The following is a 10,823-nucleotide window of genomic DNA, read 5'->3' on the forward strand; positions in this document are numbered from 1 at the left end:
CTTTTTTTTTTTTTTTTTTTTTCTGAAAGCTTTTTAATCTGTCAAAAGAAGATGGTGTCCACCAGTATGTTGTTAGAAAGCCCCTAAACAAAGAAGGTGAGAAACCTAGAACCAAAGCACCCAAGATTCAGCATCTTGCTACTCCACGTGTCCTCCAACACAAACCTCAGCATATTGCTTTGAAGAAACAGCATACTAAGAAAAATAAAGAAGAGGCTGCAGAATATGCTAAACTTTTGGCCAAGAGAATGAAGGAGGCCAAAGAAAAACACCAGGGACAGATTGCCAAGAGACGGAGGCCGTCCTCTCGAGAGCTTCTACCTTGAAGTCTGAGTCCAGTCAAAAATGTTCTAAGAGTGACAAAATAAATAAGATCAGATTTTTAAAAAAAGGAATTAGAATTGCATTTGGGTGAATATAAGCAATGTGTTTCATGGAGCTAACGCAAACAAGAAGGGTGAGAAGATTGATGAAAAAAGGTGATGAGTAATTTGCAGCATGTGAGTTTATTTGCCTAAGATGACAACCAGCCAGAGTGGACCAGTAGGTGACCTTGTAGCCACTTATTAATGCTTGGACCCCCTCTAAGGAATTCCTTAAGAATGGCAATGTAAGCCATACATCATCAATCCTTTTAAGATTAGGGAACTCATTTAATTTGATGTAGCTAGTTCCTTCTAGCTATTTTTATTTTATGAGTTTCTAATACTAAAAAACACTGTCTTTTCAAAAGTTTTTAAAATTTTTATTTATTTTTTCTTTCTTTTTCTCTTTTATTTATTTATTTTTGTATATTTTTCATTGGAGTTCGATTTGTCAACATATGGTATAACGCCCAGTGCTCATCCCGTCAAGTGCCCCCCTCAGTGCCCATCACCCAGTCACCCCATCCCCCTGCCCACCCCCCTTCTACTACCCCTTGTTCATTTCCCAGAGTTAGGAGTCTCTCATGTTCTGTCTCCCTCTCTGATTTTTCCCACTTGTTTTTTCTCCCTTCCCCTTTATTCCCTTTCACTAGTTTTTATATTCCCCAAATGAATGAGACCATACAATGTTTGTCCTTCTCCGATTGACTTATTTCACTCAGCATAATACCCTCCAGTTCCATCCACGTCGAAGCAAGTGGTGGGTATTTGTCATTTCTAATAGCTGAGGAATATTCCATTGGATACATAGACCACAGCTTCTTTATCCATTCATCTGTCAAAGGACACTGAGGCTCCTTCCACAGTTTGGCTACTGTGGACATTGCTGCTAGAGACATCGGGGTGCAGGTGTCCTGCCGTTTCACTGCATCTGTATGTTTGAGGTGAATTCATTTTACCAATTGCTGGGTCATAGAATAGCTCTATTTTTAACTCCTTGAGGAAACTCTACACAGTTTTCCAGAGTGGCTGTAAAATTTAGATCAGGTAAAATTTTTCCTGGTCATCATTCCCAATCCTTGTGCCAAGATCTTGTTGTCTTGCACAGACAACCAATGTTATTATTCAGAACAATTTTTTTTAGCAGATCATTTCCTTGTCTTTATGTACATATTCAGGAACAATATAATATTGCATTGTGTGTACATTTGTGTGTACACATACTCTTCGTGTCTGTCTGACTCTTGTTTTTTTTTTTTTTTTCCATTCAACAATAGATTAGTAGACTAGGGAAGAGGATAAACTCTGGGGCCAGACTGCATGGATTCAAATCACAGCTTTGTCATTTGTTATTTGTATGCTCTAAATTATTGAACCTCCCTTAGCTTCAGTCTCTTCCTTTGTTAATTAGTATTATAGTATACCTATATCTATTAGGTTCATGTGTGGATTAAATGAGTTAATTTATCTAAGCACTCAGGTCAGCACCCTGTACATATTGTAGAAGAGTGTTAAGTCACATTGTTGCTTGTCACTATTCCTTAGTAATGCGTTGGTTCTGCCACAGTCTATTTAGCCATTTTTAAATTGATGGCCATACATTGCTTTGATTTTCATTCTTGCAAACAAAACTTCTATGCATATTATATATGCTTCCTTAAACACAGAAACAATAGTTTCTCAAAGGTAGAAAGGATATAAAATTGCTGCATTTATTATTTTAAGGGCTTTTTAAAGAAAAATATAATGAATAGATATCTGCCTTCTGTTTTTTCCACCTGCTGGTTTTAGTTCTTACTCCCTTGGGCAGCCTGAACCATATAACAACTCTAAAGTAGTAGACCCCAGTGGTTAGGACTTACAACCTCAGGTTCAGATCATCTTTGAGGGAGAGGGGGTCACATTTTAGGGGAACTTACTAAGCATTTATATACAATAATTCACTTAATTACTATGATGTAGGTGCCATGACTATCCCCACTTTAGTTATGAGGAAATGGAGGCAAAATTACTCAGGGTCACACAACTGTAATGGTGGATACTTCGTATAGGTGTGAACATTGAATCAGTCCATATAAGGTTTCTTAATATATTGCTCAACAAATAGAAAACATCCAATCAATGTTACCATTATTATAGAGTTAATTGGTGATTATTAGGGCTATAGAATTATTATTACTACCATTACCCTTACTAACCTCAGACTGTGATAAAGATTATCTCCAGAAGTTCATTTCGTTTGCCTGAACAAAATAGTATGAAACTGTGGTATCAAGCCTTGGTTCGCCAATCTTTTTTATTCTTTCCCATAGCCGCAAACAGCATTCTTAAACTTTGAGAGAGTTGCCATAAAGCACCCTGATGTTTGCCCACAGGTAAGATATATGTGCATATAGTTAAATGCAAATTTGGATGCACATAAGTTCTCATTTGTGATGGGGGCCTGAGTTGTGCTGGATGCCCAGGAGAGAGTAATGGGGGGCCTGTACCTGGCCCTTGAGGAGGACAGTGGGCCGGCTCGAGATGCTGGAATGTTGGAAGCAGATTATAGAAAGAATTCCCTTCTGGAGAGAATGATATCCATGGATGCACTGAGCACTACTCTGGGATAGAACCTGAGAAACCACAATGAAGAAGATAAAGCCCCTACCCTGCAGGGCTTACATGGTAGTCTGGAGGACAGACATATTGCTGAACATTTGCACCACAGGGTGACACACAGGGACACACTCTAGAAGCACTATATAGTATGGTAGGGTCTTCCTGGCCCTAGGATCCTTCAGAATAAGTCATAGGGATGAAAGGGTGGGTGGGAATCTGAGGCAGAGGGAGAGGCATGCATGAAGGCATGGATGTAACCGAGTAGGGAGTGTGCAGGCCCCTGCAAGGCCTACGAAGGATGGATCTGTGGTGCAGTGCATGTGAAGAGGAAGGGGTAAGGCATCACAAATAGGTCTGAAAGCCATGTTAAGGGTTTTTTGTTTTGTTTTGTTTTACTTTTAAAGGATATGGGCAGCCACCAAAGACTTTTTTAGAAAGGAAAGAAACATGATTAGATCTTAACTGTACAAGCTGTTCCTTCAAATAGTGGTACCTGAGGAAAAGTTGAGCTGCCTTGAGATGAGAGCAGGCTTGTGGGGGAGAGAGCACAGCGGGGAGGGGGTCCAGGCAGGGGCTGCAGTGGCCTCAGGAAATGTTGGAAGGTGGATCTTGTAACCATGACTAAGTTTGACTGACTACACTGGCCTATCTGATAATCTCACATGGAATGAACAAATAAATCATCAAATATTTTTGCCCTGACTAGTAGTCACAGAGTTGTTTCATTTAACCTTCAAAATAACTTGTGATTTTGGCATCATTATTATTCCCTCCTGACTGTGAGTAAATGAAGCCTCAGGGAAGTCAAGGAAGTGGCTTCAAACCCCATAGTATATGAGTGCTAGTGTTCATTTGGTACAACACAGCACTTCTTTGCTGCCAGGAGCATCACCAGAGGCCAGGGAAGAGAGTACAGTTTGTTATGCTGAGTTCCCGATTGTAGCATAATCTGTGTGGCTGCAGAAATCATCAGTACCCAAAGATGACTCATTCTGTGGTAAAGTGGCCCCACAGGGCCCCATCTGGTATGTGAGATGGCCAAATGTCTTGCTGAGGAAGAGGGGTAAAGGAGACCCAAAGAGATACATATTCTCCAGGTGGTTCCCTCCTTCAGGGTGGAGGCATCAGGTAAGACCTCCACGTTGTCCCGTGACTTTCATCACGAGAGAATGACTGGATCAGCACAAATCCATCATTGATTCTAGAAAAACTGCTCCCAGGACATGCCTGACTCTGCCAACAGAACTCAGCAGGGTGGTTTGGCAACGTGGCCCCTCAGGTCCTGCCTTTCTTCTGCAATGTTTTGATGACAAGAGAAAGGGATTTCATAAGTGCTCAGCTGTAAGAATAAGTGGGTGGAGTGGGCTATGGTGAAATGGGGTACAACCCCTCCCTACCCTGCAAGGCTTTCTGCTGCATCAGGACCTTGGATCTTGGCAGCTGTGTAGACAGTCATACCTTTGAGTTCAGGAAATTGGGATGCCTTTTCACACTTTAATTCTTTGGTTCTTCAGATACAGGCATACGTCATTTTATTGTACTGTGCTTTATTATGATTTGCAGACATTTATTTTTAATACATTTTAAAAGATATTTTTAAATTTTTGTTATTTAAGAGAGAGTGAGTTGAAGAGAGAGAAAGAGAGTGTGAGCAAGCACAAGAACAGAGGGAGAAAGAGAAGCAGACTCCCTGCTGAGCAGAGAGCCTGATTTAGGGCTCAATCCCAGGACTCTGAGATCATGACCTGAGCCAAAGGCAGATGCTTAACTGACTCAGCCACCCAGGTACTCCTGTATTCTTAAAAAATTGAAAGTTTGTGGCAACTCTGCATGGAACAAATCTATTGGTACCATTTTCCCAACAGCATTTGATCAATTTGTGTCTCTGTGTCACATTTTGGTAATTCTCACAATATTTCAAACTTTTTCATATTACTATATTTATAATGATGATCCATAGTCAGTGATCTTTGGTGTTACTATTATAATTATTTTGGGACCTCACACACCACTTCCGTATAAGATGGCAAACTTAATCATAAATGTTGAATGTATTCTGACTTTTGTGTGTGCTCCATTGACCAGTCATTCCCCTGCCTCTCTCTTTCTCCTTGAAACTCACTATTCCTTGAGACACAAAGACATTAAATTAGGCCAATTAGTAACCTTACAATGGACCCTAAGTTTTTAAAGGAGAGTAAAAGTCACATGACCTTCATTTTAAATCAAAAGCTAGAAATGACTGAACTTAGTGAGGAAGGCATGTCAAAAGCCAAGACAGACCAGAAGCTAAGACTCTAGAGGTAAACAGCCAAGTTGTGAATGCAAAGGGAAAGTTCTTTCTTTTTTTTTTTTAAAGGGAAAGTTCTTGAAGAAAAATAAAAGTGCTACTCCAGTGAACACACAAATGGTAAAAAAGCAAAAACTGCCTATTTGCTGATATGGACAAAGTTTTAGTGATCAGATAGATCAAACCAGCCACAATACTCCCTTTTAAGGAGTATCAAAGCCTGATCCATAGTGAAGCCCTAACTCTATTCATTCCTGTGAAGTCTGAGAGAGATGAGGAAGCTGCAGAAGAAGAATCTGAAGCTAGCAGAGGTTGGTTCATGACATTCAAGTGCTGATGTCAAAGCTGCAAAGTTATCCAGATGATCTAGCTAAGATCATCAGTGAAGGTGGCTACACTAAACAACAGGTTTTCAGTGTAGATGGAACAGCCTTGTGTTAGAAGATATCACCTGAAGTCAGTGCCTGGCTTCAAAGCTTCAAAGGACAGGCTGACACTCTTGTTAGAGGCATATCTACTTGGTGACTTACAGTTGAAGCCAATGGTCACTGACCATTCCAAAAGCTCTAGAGCTCTTAAGAATTACACTAAATCTACTCTGCCCATGCTCTAGAAATGGCACAATAGAGCCTAAACGACAGCACATCGGTTTACAAAATAGTTTACTGAATATTTTAAGCCCAATAATGAGACCTATTGCTCAGAAAAAAAGGTTCCTTTGAAAGTATTACTGCTCATTGACAATGTTCCTGGTCACCCAAGAACTCTGATGGTGATATACAACAATATTAATATTATTTTCATGCCTGCTAACACACCATCCATTCTGCAGACTATGGATCAAAGAGTAATTTTGACTTTCAAGTCTTACTATTGAAGAAATACATTTCATATGGCCATAGCTGCCATAGATTCCTCTGATGCATCTGGGCAAAGTCAATTGGAAACCTTCTGGAAAGGATTCGCCATTAAGAAAAATTCATGATTCATGATATTCAAAATATCAACATTAATAGTTTGGAAGAAGTTGATTCCAACACTCATGAATGACCTTGAAGGGTTCAAGACTTCAGTGGACGAAGTAATGTAGGTGTGGTAGAAACAGCAAGAGAATGAGAACTAGAAGTAGAACCTGAAAATGGGACTGAATTGCTACTATTTCATGACCAGACTTGAAGGGATGAGGAGCTGCTTCTTAGAGAAAGTGGTTATTTGAGATGGAATCTACTCCTGGTGAAGATGCTGTGAAGACTGTCGAAATGACAACAAAGAACTTGGAATACTATATTAAATTAGTTGATCAAGCAGTGACAGGATTTGAGAAGGTTGACTTCTTTCAATTCTAAAAGAAATTCTGTGAGTAAAGTGCTATCAAACAGCATCCCATGCTGCAGAGAAATCGTTCATGAAAGGGAGTCAATCAATGGGGCAATTTCATTGTAGTCTTATTTTAAGAACTTGCCTCAGCCACCTCCACTTCTAGCAACCACCACCCTGATCAGTCAGCCGCCATCAACATAAAGGCAAAACGATTTACAACTTGGTGAAAGCTCAGATGTTGGTTAGCATTTTTTAGAAGCAAAGTATTTTCTGTTTATTTTTTTAAAAGATTTTATTTGATTATTTGAAAGAGAGAAAGTGCATGTACATGCATGCACAAGCAAGATGGAGATAGTACACAAACAGGGGGGAGTGGCAGGCAAAGGGAGAGGGAGAAACAGACTCCCCACTGAGCAGGGAGCCTAATATAGGGCTCAGTCCCAGACCCTGGGATCATGTCCTAAGCTGAAGGCAGATGCTTAACCAACTGAGTCACCCAGGTGCCCAACAAAGTATTTTTATTTAAGGTATACATATTGTTGTTTTTTTTTTTTAGACATGCTACTGAACACTTAAGCTATAGTATAGTGTCAACTTTTATATGTATTGGGAAACCAACAATTCATCTGACTTGCTTTATTGCAATATTAACTTTATTGGAATGGTCTGGAACTGAACCCCAAAATTTTTAAAGGATTTCTGTGCTTTTATTTACCCTACACAATATGTCAGCTGCCTTGACAAGAGTTTTACACCAAGGACCTAATTTTATCTCCACAACAACTCTGAGAAATATGTACTGATGTCTCCATTTAACAGATAAGAATATATCATGTACATTACCGTGCATGTCCATTTGATGCCATGTCCACTGCTACTCCATGCACACAGACAGGTGCTGTTGTGGACACTGGGGAGACAGCAGAGAACAGGACCACAAGGGCCTGGTACAGGGTGCCAGGCAAGCTGCTCCCAAGATTGTGTGAGATTATCTGGACAAATGTGTTTGCTAGGCCATAAAGTGCTACATGCCTCAAGGACATCCTGGCAGGAATAAAGGCTTAGTACACTATAGAAGTTGGATAATACTATATTATTTGAATCAGAGATCATAGAAGACCTTCATGTGTCACCGTGCCACCACAGCCTTCAACTGGGAGGCTGGTGGTCTTGCCTTTCAGGGTCCTAGAAGTTAGAACATTATGCTGATTGCCCAATTTTCACAAACTATGAGGAGATATCCTCTCCACTCTACTCCTCATCCTCCACATGTTCTAGCTCCTTCCACAGTGCCTGTTCTGGGGAAGGATGCTCAGCAGAGAAGGGCCCAGACCCCTGATACTCCTCACCCTGGTGTGGAGTTGGGGACTCATCCTGCTCTGTTGATCTTGAATCCCTGCCTGGAATTGTGCTTGAAGGTCTGAGAAGCACAAACATATGAAGAATGCTGTGGAGGGTCGTCATGAATTAACTCTGAATTCACAACTTATGTTTTTTTTTTTTTTAATTTTTATTTATTTATGATAGTCACAGAGAGAGAGAGAGAGAGAGGCAGAGACATAAGCAGGCTCCATGCACCGGGAGCCCGACGCGGGACTCGATCCCGGGTCTCCAGGATCGCGCCTTGGGCCAAAGGCAGGCGCCAAACCGCTGCGCCACCCAGGGATCCCTCACAACTTATGTTTGTGATAAACTGTCATTTCCTGGTGACATGAATGTTTTAGTCAAAAATTGTTTATTGCAATATATATTGTTTATTAATATATAATAATAATAGCAAAGGATACCTATAAGTTTTATGAAATAGAAAATCACAGCCAAGGAAAGGAGACATATCAGATATGAGAATCAAAAGGAATTGCTTTTCTTGATCATTTTAAAACAATGAACAAAGTATATAACTTTCTATTATAAAGCAGAGCATGCTTACTTAAAACATTTGTAAAATATAGAATGCATCAAAAATAAAAATATTCTATTGGCCTTGTGTTACTCTAAAAAATATGATTTCCGTATTATTATTATTAACAAGTATTTTATTGTATGCTCTCAGTGTATATAAAATAAATTACCCTTGTGAAGTAGAAATTTATGAAAATTCAGAGAAATAGATGTTAAGGACTGACAAGAGAAGTTTATATTGATAGCACCTATTACAGGGATAAGCTTTTGTACAGGCTTCAAATTTACCAGTTCATTAAAAGTGTTTAGAAAAAAAATCCAAAGGTTAGTTTTACTACAAAAAGGAAAAGATTTTCTGCAGTCTGAAGGGATTCTTGAAGATACTCTACTCAGCAGGGGGTCATGCTGAGCATTTGTTTCAAATATGTGGCTACCTGGGAAACCTTCACCCTGTGGAGCCTGGCGTCCACCTGGAGCTGTTAAACCACTTTCTTGGAGGAAGCAGATGTGGCACTCATTAGAGCTGGACAGACTTGTGGGTGCATGAATTGGCCATGTCTTAGATGCATGGGGCCAGAGGGTGGGGCAGTGTGGCCCATATTTATCATTTTAAAGCCTACTTTTTTTACTTAACATATTTTTATTTTTCTACGGCATGTCTTAATGACTGGTTATACCTCAATATAGTGAATCATTTTTCTACTGCTGATAATTTACATTGCCTTTTCCTCTGCTTTTATAAATTTTTTGCGCTAAATACCTTTATACGCAAGTTTATAAATATTGCCAATTGTTTTCTTAGGGTAAATTCCTAGAAGCAGGATCCCTGGGTCACAGCACATTGATCACATTATATCCACAGGCAAGACACAGGCTCTAGAGTCAGACCACTTAGGATTGAGATCCAGCTCTGCCACCTGCCAGCTGAATGGCCTTTGAAGATCTTGCAGGTTTCCTCCCTTGTGAATATGAATATTAATAGTACCTCATTTATTGAGTTGCTATGACACACAAGTGGCCTAATACATGGTAAGCCCTTAGATCCCCGCCTGGCCCCAGTTAGTACAAAATTCTTGGCTATCATTATTATTGCTGTTGTTGTTATGGGTGCCAACTTGTCATCCTGAAAGAGTGTCCCAGTTTTAACTCCCACAAGCATTGTATGAGAGCATTTATTTCCACACACCTTTGTCACGCTGGGTATTATCATTCCTTTTATTATTTCACATTTGCCAAACTGATAAGCAAACTTGTTGCTTTAATCTTACTTCTTTGATTACTAGTTATAAACATATTTTTGATGTCTTGGAATTTACTTATTCATTAGTGAATTTCCTACGCATTATTTCTTTTGTTTTGGGTAAACTGCTCATCTTTTTCTTTATGGATTTCTTTAATATATTAATAATGCATGTTAACCTTTGCTGGTTATATATGTTGTAAATGTATTTTTTTCCAGCTTTCTGTATGCTATTTAATTTTGTTCCTACTTGTAGACACAGAAATTGTATTTTTTTGTTGTTCTTGCCTATTATGCTTGTACACTGAAAAGACTACCATGAGATAAGGTGCCTGTATTTTTCCAAGTTTAAAAAAATTTTTTTTTTACTTTAACTTTTGAATTCAAATGAAATTAATTTGGAATTTCTGTAGTTAATTTTCCCACTTTTTTGTTTAATTATTTATCAATTAATTATTATAGACTAAATTATATATTTTGGTTTGTCCTTTGGCTGTTTATTCTTTGCCATTAATCTCTCTCTTTTCCTATGTTTGTATTTTAAATTTTTTGTTGATACAAGTCCACTTTTCACTAATTTTTTAGAAATATTTTCTTGGGGGGTGGGGGTGACTGGGTGATGGGCACTGAGGTGGGCACTTGACGGGATGAGCACTGGGTGTTATTCTATATGTTGGCAAATTGAACACCAATAAAAAATAAATTCATTAAAAAATATTTTCTTGGCTATTATCATCTGATTATTTTCATAAATAAACTATAATAATTCATTACTTCTAAGAATACTGACTTTGAGTAACATTGCATTATTTTATAAATTGACTAGGGGAGAATTGATATTTTTTTCTGTTTGTACTTTCCTACCTAGAAACATGGACGTTATTTCTTATTTAATCAAGATATTTTAAAATCAATTGTTTCAAATTTACAGAAAAGTTGCAAAGATAGTACAGCATTCCTGTTTACCCTGCACACAGTTTTCCCTATTGTTAAGGTCTTGCATTATTGTAGTGCATTTGTCACAACTAATGAACCAATATCAATATATGCTACTATCAGCTAATGTCCACACTCAATTTGTCCATCTCATTTATTTACTCCTAAT

The 10,823-nt window shown here is 38.7% G+C and overlaps 1 pseudogene; it reads right to left on the bottom strand.

Annotated features, from left to right (window-relative positions):
* Positions 1-8,812: 8,812 nt before the first annotated feature.
* LOC144324798 (guanine nucleotide-binding protein G(I)/G(S)/G(O) subunit gamma-5 pseudogene) lies at positions 8,813-8,996 on the bottom strand (annotated as a pseudogene).
* Between the last annotated feature and the right edge of the window lie 1,827 nt (positions 8,997-10,823).

Source organism: Canis aureus, chromosome 12 (assembly GCF_053574225.1).
Source record: "Canis aureus isolate CA01 chromosome 12, VMU_Caureus_v.1.0, whole genome shotgun sequence".
Classification (NCBI taxonomy): Eukaryota; Metazoa; Chordata; class Mammalia; order Carnivora; family Canidae; genus Canis; species Canis aureus.